Below are 14,146 nucleotides of genomic sequence, written 5' to 3'. Positions count from 1 at the left end.
TTTTTTAAACATAAATGTTTATTAACGGTATATTTAAGTTGTGATTTTCATGTCAAGAATTTAAATTTAATCAAGTATAAATTATTTTTATGCTTCTTTTATGTATCGAACATGAAAATAAAACATGAACAAAAAAATAATTCTGGAAAAAATTCTTTTCCATTAACGACTACGAAGTACAAACAATTTTTATGAGTTTATTATAAAGTTGATAATTGAGAAATTTATTTGCATATGCAAGAACATAAATGTATGTATATCTTCATGTACATACTTTATGATAAACATTCATTCATATGTACAAATTATGATGTTAATGACCTAAATAATGGGTCAAGGTCAATAAAGTTTTTACCATGTTAAAGCAATTTGCTGCAGATATAAAATAGCCATGGGTTAAAAGGGATTTAATGTTGTGTAAAGTGTTTAAATAAATTTACTTTATCTTCAAAAGGGTCGCATTGTTAATTGGCTGGTTTATTAAAGTTAAAAATATTTTAAATTGAAATATTTTAAAGGGTGCCCCGGTAGGTTAGTTGGTAGTGTACTAGCCTATCAGTCTGGAGGTTATGGGTTCGATTCCCACCAGAGACTCTGGTCTGCTATACTACAACGGGCGTATGGTCATCGTCACCCTGCTCGGTAAATTAGGTTAGAATATAATTTGTATTGTAATGGGCAAATAAATAAATAAAAATAGTCAACCCGACCCTTAGTTTGCTATAACCTACTTCAAGGAATTAATGTTTTCTACATTCCTTTCAAAATTAAAGGAAGCTATAAACATCACTTCATAAGATAAATGTATGTATAACTAGACCGCTACCGGGCCTGTTATGCACTTTGGTGGCTTAATCATCTTTTATCGCTCGATAATTCAGAAACTCCTGGGAGTTTTATCCTAATAATTAATGTTATTAAGGAATGTTTTATGCGGTATAACATCGCTCCAAGGAGTTTGTATATAATTTCGCCCAAAAATTGGCAATGGCAGAGAAACTGTTAGAGTGTTTCACGATTCTCACCGCATGTTATGCTTTCATCAGATTTTGCTCATCCAAAATTATGTAGTTGGGTCCGTAGTAATGTATGACCACTAAGGATATATAACCTTAAACCATCTTGGATTTGTTCCCAATTATATATGTCTCATACTCCTTTCGTTTGAGTTACCCTAAAATAACTTTGTGACAACACCCCTTTAGAAGATAATTATTTAGTTTTATCTACAATAATCCAATCCACCATTAGGCCTTTAGAAACATCGATATAAACTTATCAACTGCTTTTTCGCAACAAACAAATACATTTTTTAACGGAAACAGCAAGAGTTACCGCTTTTTTAAGTATTATTGTTTTTTTAATTTATAAAATTGCTTTAATAGATTCATTTGGAAAAAAAATAACATATATAATTAATTTTTTTATGATATATGAACAAATGTATACACAACAGGTGCAAAAATAGCTGATAGTTGTCATCAAATAAAAATATCTAAAGGATATTTATTGTTGAACGATTATTTATATTTATAAAATAAACAAATAAAATAAAACAGAATTAGTAATATAATAATAAAAAGCTATTCAATTATTAATTTAATAGCTTTATAATAATCAATTTAATAATATTTAATTTATTTTTTTTGATTTCTACTGATAAAAAACTTAATTTTTTTTACTCTATACGTGGCTTCAAATAATATAAAAATAACACACTTTGACAAATTAACTTTTTGAATGTTTTGGAAAAAAATGTTTTTGCAAAAAAAAAATAAATAAATATACACAAACATAATAAAAATAAACATGTGTACTGCATTTAAAATAAAATTTTAAACAAATAAATTAAAAAAAAAATGTGTAACAGACGCCTTATACTTTTAGATATATGTACAATGTACATACATTTATATATTGTTTATATAAGAATATATAAAAACAAACTGATAAATATTAAAAAAATATAAAACAAAATATTTAAGTTAATTGTTAAATGTTGTTGCTGAAGTGGATGGAGGAACAAAATTGTATAAAATGTGCCAGCAACGTCTTTATCATTCTTATCAAATAAACACAATTTCCGTAAGCAATTAAAAAATTAACAGCAACAACTAAAATAATAAACAAACACACTTCTAATAAATATTTGTAATAGAGACACAAAAAACCCCATAGAGAAGAAAAGGCACAAGAAAAATCAATATAGTAAATCATAAAAAAAAATACAATCAATTTCCTTCCATCTCAAAGTACTTGATGTCGTTTTTTTAGACGTGGAACTACTTCAAGCAAGAAATGGAAAGAAATAACAATAAATATTTCTTTGGAAATCATTGGTGAAAAATTAATGATAAATTCGATAAGAAATTCAGATAGGAAGTATAAATTTAACAAAACGAACAAATTATTAATCAAAATAATATAAACAGAAATATTCGTAACATTAAATATTTTATTTATTTAGTGTTTTTGTTTACAAATTAGTTTTTTGTACTTTTTCTGTAGAATATTGGAATATTTAAATTTTTAGACAAATCAGTGATACGACAGATGGCAGATTTAGACAGATCAGATTGTATCAATTTAACTTTAGAAATCGTTGTCTTGGATGAAATTTGGACCAAGGTTAGTACTATGCTAGTAACTGCCGGAGTCAGAGGGGGTCAAAGTTGGACATTTTGGTCATACAGGTATTTATTCAAATTAGTGTAACTTTTTTTAAATAATTTTTTTAAGTATTTTCAAATTTGTATGCTTAAAGATTGTATGCTTAAAAGAAAGCTCATACAATTTCCTTAAGGGCTTTATAGTCCCATAATGAGACGCTAGTGGGATATCTATCAAAAAAAAATAATTATTAACTCAAGAATTAATTTTTTTCAAGGTTAGGTTAGGCTGATAGGAGGATGTGTACTTCATCAAATCCGAAGAAATACACATAGGCCACCATCGGGCCTGTAGTGTGCTCCTTAAAAAAAACAGGGAACTGAATAAATTATTTTTCAGTGTTCAGAAACTCTGTTTCCTGAACGTAATTCCTAAGAATCAGTGTTAGTCAGGAATATTATTTCCGGAATAACATCACTTCCAAAATACTTGGATCTAACTTCCACGAATGCTTGGCAGTGGCAAAGAAAGTTCTCCAGAGTTTCACTGTCCTCTCCACCTGCTGTACACTCGACTGACTCCGCACTCAGAATACGTACCATCATACTAACTTCAGACTTGCTCATTTTTAGGAGATTTTTCTTCCTGATATCGCCCTAATTGCCTTCTGGCTGTCGGTAAATATATTAAGCGCTGTGGACGCCATATTTATTCTAATCCAATTTACGTATTTCGTTATTGCTCGTACTTCTGCCTGGAAGCTTGTGTTATGATTTGGTAAAGAATTTTTTTCAATATTTGGCACTTAATTTTCCCTATTTTTTCAAAATGTACGTTTTTGTTTTATTTTTTTTTTTTTACTTAAACGAAAGCTTAGACCATTAGACCCCTCTAAGTCCGGCAGATCTTGACCGATAGAGCTGAAAATTTGTGTCTGACCCACTATCCAATAGTACTAAACTTGGTGCAAATTTTGTCAAAATCGATTTTTTGAGTTAAGTCACTTGACATGAATATATGTATGTATGTATATATAGTTCGTAGGGGTAGGTCCTGTTATGATATGGATAACGTCCTACTAGAACAGAATAAATTGAATTATTTAAGTCATGGACGTAAAAATACATAACTTTACCAGATCCATTTTTAAATATTCAAAATCAAAAATTAGTAAAAACTCTCATATTTTTGCAAATTATGGGGTCTAGTCCTAAATTTGGAAATATGTAGATCCATATTATATGGAAAAAGTTTCAGTATTCAAGCCAAGCACGAGAATTTTGAGGCTCATTATAAACCTCAATAAACCCAAATTTTCCAAACTCTTAAACAGTTGATTAAAACTGACATATTATTTGACTTGACGTTACCATGGTCGAATTTTCAAGTGACCTTGAGTTTGACGAAAACAACTTGTTTTTGCAGTTTATCTATAAAATGTTTGACGTATAGATATTAAACAGAAAATAACTAGTTTACTTTAGCATTAATAACAAATAAATTTACAAACAAGTTTTTCAATGAATTGTGTTTTTAAATGGTTTAACATTAATTAATATTCATACATCTTTTCAAATTTATACAAGAATTCTGTGTTTATTTTTAATAAGTTTTTCAAAGGCATTCACATATATTTAATATTATGCAATATTTGTACGTCACTGAATAAATTTTGCATATAAACTAATTTATTAAAATTCAATATAATGTAATTGACGAAAAACATATTTAAATATGAATAGATAAGATACGTTAATTTATACATCCCTAATAAATTATGTAAATTTACAAGTTATGTATAATAATATGATTTTAATATATTTGTTTTCAACACTCGTGTTTACCAATTAAATTTATGTATGACGAAAATGGTTTAATTATGTTATAGAAATATATATATTTAGTAGTCGGTTTAATTGATATTTTAAATAAGTAGCAAACTTTTTAAATTTAAACATAACAGAATATTTCTGATTTGAAAAAGGATTTTACGATATTTAGTACAATAAATTATTCATTACTTAATAAATTTTATTTATACCATATTGTATATTTCTATGTTGGTGCAAGAGGGGGTGTATAACACATATTTTAGAAACAATATATAATTTAAAAGATATATTAACGTTTGGTCATTAAGATAGGTTATGTTAAGCACATATATTTAAGTCAGATAATAAAGTTTCATAAGAAAACATTTCAGTGCACAGTGGTCGAAATACGCAACTGGCGTCATTAAATTTCAAAATTTATTAATTTTGACTGTAAATAAAGTCCATAAATATATTTTAAGCATTTTTTATGTAAAAAATAATTCACGTTTTTTTGTGCCTTAAAGGGGGCTTCAATTTTCCTGATATTTTCATAGCAACTTCCTTAATAATGAATACATGAAAATTGTTTTCATTATTATATTATTGCAATTATGTGTATTTGAGATTAAAATGGGCGGGGTCATAAAGTGGGCCTTGCAATTCTCATTATCGACTATTTTGATAAAAATTGAACTGACAGTATGCAAACATAGCAAGAATTAAAAATTAATTATTAATGTTGTAATTCATTCACATAAAAACTGTCGTGGCATATTCTATTAAAATTAATATCATTTTAATTAATATCTGGAGTATAACGTTTCCCAAAATTGTACACTAGTAATTTCATTTCTATTTTACGTAATATACATATATATACAAATGGGCAGAATTAAATTAGTGGACGTGACATTTCCTACAAAAATTAATAGTTATTATTAAATATTTTTTAACGTTTTACTGTTAATAGAGATTTTTTGACTGCTTGGAAATGAAAAGGGGCGGAATATATAGTGGGTGTGGCGTGTCACTTGAAAAGTTACTCTTTTATTTTCAAAAATTATGATTCATGTTAAAATAAAGCCCTCCACAGCAATCTCACCTAAATTATGCACACGAACTAAAAATAAAAAATTGCGTTTAACTTGGGAAAAATAAATTGTCTTGAATAAATTGTCAACAAATTCTTCAAATTTACTTCATGCAATAAACTAAATTTTTGACTGCTAATATCGATGCGAATATTAAAGGTAAAGAAAAATTGAAAACATCATTTTGATCAGTGGAATGTCGGTAATACGTAAGATAAAAATACATTTACCGATTTCGATGTTTGAAAATTTTAATTTAATGACACTAGATCATTCATTTCGACCACTGTGCAGTGGTAACAATTTGAAATTTCACCGAATTTTTTTCAAATTGCATTGTAACTACCACTCAATAGGAAAACGTGACTTAATCGAAACAGTATGATAGTCCGTGCATATTGGTAAATTTATAGTTGTTGTAGGTCTAATATGATCTATATAAATATATACGAAAAATAATTATATAATTTGGTAAACGAGGTCCAGCTACGCATTAGAAGTCACAAATATTTGAAATCAATTCATATGTATGTACATACATATGTATACAAGTTTTACCATAGTCGTAAACAAAACCTTAAACATTTTGTGTTGATCGGTTCATATTTTGATATATACTCATCTCCTGGAATACATACACATATACATGTATGTATGTTCTAAAAAGACCTGCAGAAGCGATGATTCTAACACAGGCTTGTTATAGGAGGTATTTTTTATGTTTTTTTGGAAGTGATTTGGAATTAGTGAAATATAGTATTATAGTTATATTAACACAAAAAACAGAATTACATACATTTAACATAAAACCCCAAAAAAATATTTTTTAAACTCAATACAAAAAATACATTTTCTGTTTTGAAAAAATAGAATTGTAATCACTGCCTCGGAAGACATTAAACATCTCTTCCACAAAAGCTAAATTAATGCATTTAGTGCTACTTTTGAAGTGGTGATTAATGTAATTCTTTTGGAAGCACTTCGTTTATTTTTTGTTGGATTTTTGTACACTGGATATTAGCATCCAGTGTAGAAAAATCATATTTTAAAATCTTTGTGATTATGACCATCCAAAAATGTATTTATTTAATTGTAGGGTATCTCATAGTCGTGTAAACATTCTTGTACTGTTTTTTTATATGTTTTCCCCCCAAAAATAAACAATGTGTTTTATCGTATTATGCAAAAGTACGCAAAGAAAAAGCACATAATATAATCAAAGAAACTATGTACTTATAGTAAATAAATTCTTTTTTGGTTTGTTTTTATATAGGTTTCGTTATGGATTTGTTGATAATGAATCAGTCTCTGTTCAGCATAAAAAATATCAAAATTTCAACCATATAAAATTTGATCAACTCTGCTGTTTTAGGTAAAATTTTATATTTTTTTCTACATTTTAGTTTTTTTTTTGACTGAAAGTTAATAAAACTTTTGCTAAGAGTGGCTTGTGCTAATTACTTGGTTATAGCCAACTTTCATGCAATCACTCAGATACACTGACTCATTCATACACTGACAATCACCTATACAAATTTTGTAGTTTTATTTTCTCTTTTCGTTAGATATATTTTTTTGTTTATTTCTCTTTAATCAAAACAGTTGGGCTAATAATATAATATTTTTTTAATCAAATAATAATTTGTATTTAATTGTTGATTTTACCGTTTTTGTTGGAATTTGTGTTTAGTTGAGTTTTTATTTTTGCGTTTATTTTGTGTAATTAATTATGTTTTGTTTGTTTTATTTTTTTTTTAGTTTTAATCACTTGAACGGAATCGGTACCAACCCACTTAGTTCACGTCTTAATTAACACTGAGCTCAAATCAAAAAGTATCGCAAACAAAATACTTCACTTTTATAGCAAAAGTTGGTTGAAGTCAGTTGAGTCAATAGCTGGCTGCTAAACACAGATACTCGAACACACACACAAGCACACGGTGTTTTGTATGTAGCTCTCTGCTGACGGTAACGATCGTGTTTCTTTATGATTGTTTTAGCTGGTTCGCTTAGTTGTTGACTTGTTTGTTGTCTGGCTGTTTGGTTGGTTTTTTATAGCCGTAACACTGCAGAACATTTTACCAACACTAGTTGCTAGTAGTGAGTTGTTGTTGTCGTCGTAGTGTGTTTTTGGTAACAGCAGTTTTCTGCCAACCGATAAAAGACCACAGCGTTCTCAAATGAGCGCATACACGTCAGTGATCGCAACAACAACAACAAATAAAATAAACTTGTTACTTTTACTATAGAATACAATTGAAAATAAAGTACAACACAACAGATAGTTACCACAATTTTCAAAATTATTCTACTTTAAATATCAATACGTTCTAAAGATTTCGAGTTGTAAGTAAAGTTTTATTGAGATCTATAGTAGTAACAAGATCTATTTCGACATACATACATAGATATGTATGTAAATACTCACATACTTACCGAGACAAGATATAATTTTAAAGTCAATAAAACCACTATAAACCTGATAAGCGAACTAGTGCATTTGATGTTACATACATACATATGTATTTTGTTTCATTTATTGGGTCTAGAAACGCAGCCGGTAGAGGTAACACTTCTCCTACTCCCGCTCTGTTTCTGCAATTGTCATTGAGCTGTTGACCAACAGGTTTAAGTCGCAAGACAACAAGTTGCTTTCCAACAAGTTGTCGGTGGTAATATAAATACAAGATCAAATAGTATTTGGTCATATCAAATTCCGCATTCAAACAAATTAAACTTTTATCAAAGACATAGGGCAGACAAATAGGCCGACAAATATATTTAGACATTTTTATGGAGCATGGGAGTTAATTGAATGATTTAGTTGCACTTCATTAGAGAGTAAGTTACGAATATTAATAGCTATTTGTATGTTTGTTTATATCATATGTACATAACTATGTGTTAGATAATCATTGACAGTTGATATTTACCTTTATAAATATGTACGTAGTGGAAAATTTTGATAGCTCCTTTGGATCAATTAATTGATGATAGGAAAACAAATACATGTTGTTAGTATCTTTTTAGAGACAAGATTGGAACTGAATGGGTACCTCCAAAGTTAATAACTTCGGGTCTCACATTTTTTTAATCGCCAAAGATCCAACAAAGTGAAATTTTAGTTTGCCAATAATTTAGTTAAAATATTATCTATTTATAATTATATTATAAAAAGGATAATGATATCAAAATACGTACTTTAGTCAAGGATATCTCAATGATGGTATCTTACGTTTTAAATTCTTAAAGAAAAACTAGCTTAACAGCAACAATATAATAAATCAGAAGTGAATTACAAAAAATATATTTTTCAATAATCCACATAATATTAAAATTGCTAAAAGTGCTTGTCCAAGCAATTTTAGAGATATACGATTTTAATACCTATTTTAAGAGGGCTTAGCATCTTGTCCTCTTAAAATTTCGAAATAAAATGTAACCTTTAATTCTTTTCAGGCATGTAGAAAGACAATGTGAACATTTCAGGAATATCGAAATACCCTAAAAGTAATATAAATATTAAACCCACTTAACGATTTTGAAGATTCTAACTACAAAAGTTTTCCAGATTTACAATATGTTACATATGAGAGATGCCACGCAAATTATTGCAAGTTCGCCAATTTCTATCTATCTATGAAAAATTTGAATAATCTATATGAATACGAAATTTGTGCCAAGCCCCCCTGGAAAGTTTGTCTGTTCTTCTCTAAATGTTCACATGAATGTCAAAGTTCTTCGTGTAAATTTTGAGGATTCTAGCTCTAATAGTTTCCCAGATATATACGTGGGGCTTCAAGCCTACCCAGATGAAAGTCCACCCTTTGTTCTCCAAAATGTTCAGATGAAACCAAAACTAACACCCCCCCCCTCCCAAAGGTTAGAACAAATATTTCATTTTTTCGTACAAAATGTATGGGAGGTGCAGCTTCTCTCATGGAGGTAAAAATTAAGCAAAAAACTATTTAAGAGTTTCCAAGATAAACGAATTTTTGTATTTAATTTATATGGGAAGTTCCACGCACCCTAATGATAGTCCGCACACTTTTTGTTCTCAGTAATCATATTGACACTAAAGTGGCTCCTACAAAATTTGAGCACTCAAATTGTTATATTATCTCAAATTGTACATTTAATGCATTAAATTTGCATTAACATTAAATATTTTTGAATTTAATGCATTAATTTTACATTTACATTAAATATTTTTGAAATTAATGCATTAATTTTGCATTAATATTAAATATTTTTGAATTTATGCATTAATTTTCCATTAACATTTAATAATAAGTAATAAAATTAATGCATTAATTTTCCATTAACATTAATGTATAAAATAATTTATAAAAATAAAAATACAGCGCTAAAGACCTCGATCTAACTAAATTTAAGTAAAATTGAATGTGTTAAAGTCCTATACTCGATAAAGCCCCCTTCACACGAGCACACAAGTAATATGATCTGTCAAAATTTTGTGTAGAAGAGAACGGATGGGTTCGTCTAAACGTAATATGTAATGAAACCATCACACATTGAGAGAAAATACGGATGGAAAATTTGACAGTCGTATGGCTCTCTTCATTTTTTTAAATGATTAAAAAAACAAGCAAGTCGCATTAGATCAGGGATGTATTTTTATGTAAACACATACAAAAAAAGTGAAACAGCTGTTCCATCTTACTTTGTTATTGTTTTATACCAATCGTGTAAACACAAAAAATATAAATCATACGACTTTTATTCTCTTTTTTGTCATACGGATGGAATTTTATTTTACTTTTTCAATAGACTTGTCGTACGTAAAGTGTGACCGTGTGAAGGGCCCTTAATACATATCAGAAGAATAGTTTCACTTCCCAGGTATTCCTTTTCTAGTTTATTTTGTCACACTGTGGAATCTTATATAAATATCATATTTAAAACACACAAGTTTGAATGGAATATAGGAATTATTAGAAAGGACTTTAACCTATTTAATTTTAGTTGTATTTAGTTAGATCGAGGTGTTTTGTGCTGTATTTTTATTTATGTTTATCAATTTTTATATATATTAATGTTAATGGAAAATTAATGCATTAATTTAATTACTTATTTAATGTTAATGTAAAATTAATGCACTAAATTCAGAAATATTTAATGTTAATGCAAAATTAATGCATTAATTTCAAAAATATTTAATGTTAATGTAAAATGATTGCATTAAATTCTACAAATTTATTTTAATGCAATATTTTTTACATTAAATTATTTTTTTTTATATAATGTTAATGCAACATTAATGGAAATCGCCCAGAATACAATATTTTGTAGCCATTATCTGACACGACTGTTGTCTGTAGAAATTTTAGAATTAAATTTTGATGACACAGATATAAAAGATCTTCACGTTTTCCAACAAGATTATTTGCAACCTTCTTTTAACCCTTTCTTTGATCTTTTGAATTATTCGATGTGTTATATTCGCAGCCATTCCCGGGATATGCTTCTAAAAAATCCATTACTTAAAATAAAAAATATTAATATAAATATATCACATACCTAAAGAATACGAATTATCACTATTCATTAACAAATTTAGACGACTTTTCGTTTGCTCTTTATTTCCTATCAAAACAATCCAATATAAAAGCACAACATTTAACTTAAGTCGTGAATTTCTTACCTACATTTTCCGCACAATTATATGACATTGAACTTTTACTTTTTGATTCACCATTTCCTAATAAAAAACGAATTAATTATGTCAGATAATATGGAAATCTAATAAATAATACCTCTCACGTTATTTTGTACTAAATTTATCACTTTTCTTGCACGCGAAATCATTATATATCCGAAAATACAAAAATTAGTCGTTCGATTTGGTTGACAACTTTTACCAAACTAAAACATTATATATATACTTAAACGTACAACCATATTTTTCTTCTCCGGGTAAAAACATACTAAGTATACTTACAGACTCGAAAAATATTGCACTGTCCATTCTAAGTAAACATAGAAAACACGATGCTATGAAAATACCATTCCATAACATACTAAGTCAACTTAGTTTTCAAGTTAATTTAAAATTGTCCAAGCTAAAATATTCTAAGTGTACTTAGAACGGAACGGATCGGACCATCATAACCAAATTTTGACAGTATTTAAATTAGAGAAGAACATTAAAAACGTTCTAAGTACACTTAGAATGTTATAGAACGGAGGCGTCGATATATAGATATAGATATAAATATAGATGTGCATTACATTATTTCAATAGTACATAATTCAAAAATAAGTATATAATAAAAGTAAGTATATATAAGCTTATTTTAGTGAAGGAGTAATAAAAAAGGAAGATACCTCTATTGAGACATCCCTGAATGAAAGACTTTTGTCGCTTCATTCATGTCGCTTTTGTACGCTCTTTTGTCAGACCTGGTCCACACTAGGAAACTTTTGTGGAGAAACTTTTTCTCAATTCTCTTTTGAAGCTTCCTTAATGTCCACACATCAAAACTTTTGTTTCAGAAACTACGTATTAATTGCATTGATTTGTTGTTGTACGAATGAGAAGAATAACTGCCGGTCCACACTAGGAAATTTTTTTGGGAAACTTTTGATTTTGCGTGAGAGAGAAAGAGAAAGAATATCATTCATCTATCTGCCGGTCCACACTAGGAAACTTTTTTTGGGAAACTTTTGATTTTGCGTGAGAGAGAAAGAGAAAGAATATCATTCATCTCTCTCGCGGTACGGAGTTTCTCGTACTCGGAAACTTGTTTTGTTTTGTTATTCTTCTCATTCGTACAACAACAAATCAATGCAATTAATACGTAGTTTCTGAAACAAAATTTTCATGTGTGGACATTAAGGAAACTTCAAAAGAGAATTAAGAAAAAGTTTCTCAACAAAAGTTTCCTAGTGTGGACCAGGTCTAACAAAACAAAACAAGTTTCCGAGTACGGGAAACTCCGTACCGCGAGAGAGATGAATGATATTCTTTCTCTCTCACGCAAAATCAAAAGTTTCCCAAAAAGAGTTTCCTAGTGTGGACCGGCAGTCAGAGATTCTGACAATGATGCTACTTTTGTAGGTGCTAAATGAGTTCAAAAAGTATTAGATCTAGCAAAAAAGCTAAATTGGCAACACTAGAAGAACAAATTTGATGGTCTTGTATTATATTGTATTAGGGTCTTTGAAAACTCGGGGATAAAGAAGTATCTATGTAAGTATGAACCATGTATGTATTTACATACAATTGTCCAATTCACAAGCCTCGTGTATCTACGTATCGTGTGTATTTACACCCTACACCACTTTAGTGGGGAGGGTATATTGGGTTTGTGCTGATGTTTGTAACGCACAATAATATTGTCCTATACCCACCTTAAAGTATACCAATCGGCTCAGAATCGTTTTCTGAGTCGATTTAGCTGTGTCCGTCAGTCTGTCCGTCCGTCCATGTAAACCTTGTAATCAAACCACAGGTCGCAATTTTGGAGATAATTCAATGAAATTTGGCACATTATCTTTTATGGTACCGTAGATGAAGCCTGTTGAAAATGGTTTACATCGGTCCATTATTTCACCTAGCCCCCATACAACTGAACCCCTCGAATAGGGCTTTTAAAACTTGTAATCAAACTACAGGTCGCAATTTTGGAGATAATTCAATGAAATTTGGCACATGATCTTTTATGGTATCGTAGATGAAGCTTATTGAAAATGGTTAACATCGGTCCATTATTTCACCTAGCACCCATACAACTGAACCCCCGAATAGGGCTTTTGAAAATTGTAATCAAACTACAGGTCGCAATTTTGGAGATAATTCAATGAAATTTGGCACATGATCTTTTATGGTATCGTAGACGAAGCCTATTGAAAATGGTTACCATCGGTCCATCATTTCACCTAGCCCCCATACAACTGAACCCCCGAATAGGGCTTTTAAAACTTGTAATCAAACCAAAGGTCGCAATTTTGGAGATAATTCAATTAAATCTGGCTCATGATCTTTTATGGTACCGTAGATGAAGCCTGTTGAAAATGGTTTATATCGGTCCATTATTTCACCTAGCCCCCATACAACTGAACCCGCCGAAAAGGGCTTTTAAGTTCATAATTATGTTTAATATACTCATATCTCGATAAAAAGCTGCAATAACCAAGTTGTATACAAGACTTGATGACCCCCAAAAATTCCATAATAATAGGTTCTCATATGACCCTAGCCCCTATGAAAAGCCCCCATCAAAATTTCACCTAATTGTACACAATTTTATTCAACAATAAACAGCTTAAGTATGTATATCTAAGGCAAGGTACAATTCAACTTAAATGCTTTATTATGGCAACTAAATCACATGATATTTTTGTCAAAGGTGTAGGGTATTATATGGTCGGCCTCGCCCGACTATAATTTCTTACTTGTTTTATATTAGTTTATACATGTGTATAAATATTGTTGGAAATTTCAATTAAAAAAGCTCGTATAACTTTACGTTTGTTTTTCCTATGTTTATTTATTTCGTATTCAATGTCAAACTATCACCCAATTTACACGATTATTTTTTTTCATGTTTGCCCAGACGTCTGTTTTCATGTTTGTCGATGATTGGTGGTGAGCGGGGTAGAGAAGAA

At 29.3% G+C, this 14,146-nt stretch overlaps 1 protein-coding gene across 8 annotated transcripts in view; it reads right to left on the bottom strand.

Moving 5' to 3' along the window:
* LOC119606756 (glutamine--fructose-6-phosphate aminotransferase [isomerizing] 2-like) overlaps positions 1-7,366 on the bottom strand; it is a 40,101-nt gene extending 32,735 nt beyond the window's left edge. For 6 of the 8 annotated variants that reach the window (XM_037960318.1, XM_037960320.1, XM_037960317.1 and 3 more), the window contains exon 1: positions 7,181-7,365. The gene's annotated coding sequence lies outside the window, so the exon portion shown is untranslated. Of the gene's footprint in view, positions 1-7,180 lie in introns of all 8 variants that reach the window. The other 2 variants (XM_037960315.1, XM_037960316.1) reach the window with 2 other exon arrangements.
* Between the last annotated feature and the right edge of the window lie 6,780 nt (positions 7,367-14,146).

Source organism: Lucilia sericata, unplaced genomic scaffold (genome assembly GCF_015586225.1).
Source record: "Lucilia sericata isolate MDLA Ls3-8-SP2 unplaced genomic scaffold, ASM1558622v1 Contig000619F_arrow, whole genome shotgun sequence".
In the NCBI taxonomy this organism is placed as follows: Eukaryota; Metazoa; Arthropoda; class Insecta; order Diptera; family Calliphoridae; genus Lucilia; species Lucilia sericata.
The sequence above is the reverse complement of the archived record's forward strand: the minus strand, read 5'-3'. Positions and strand labels throughout refer to the sequence as shown.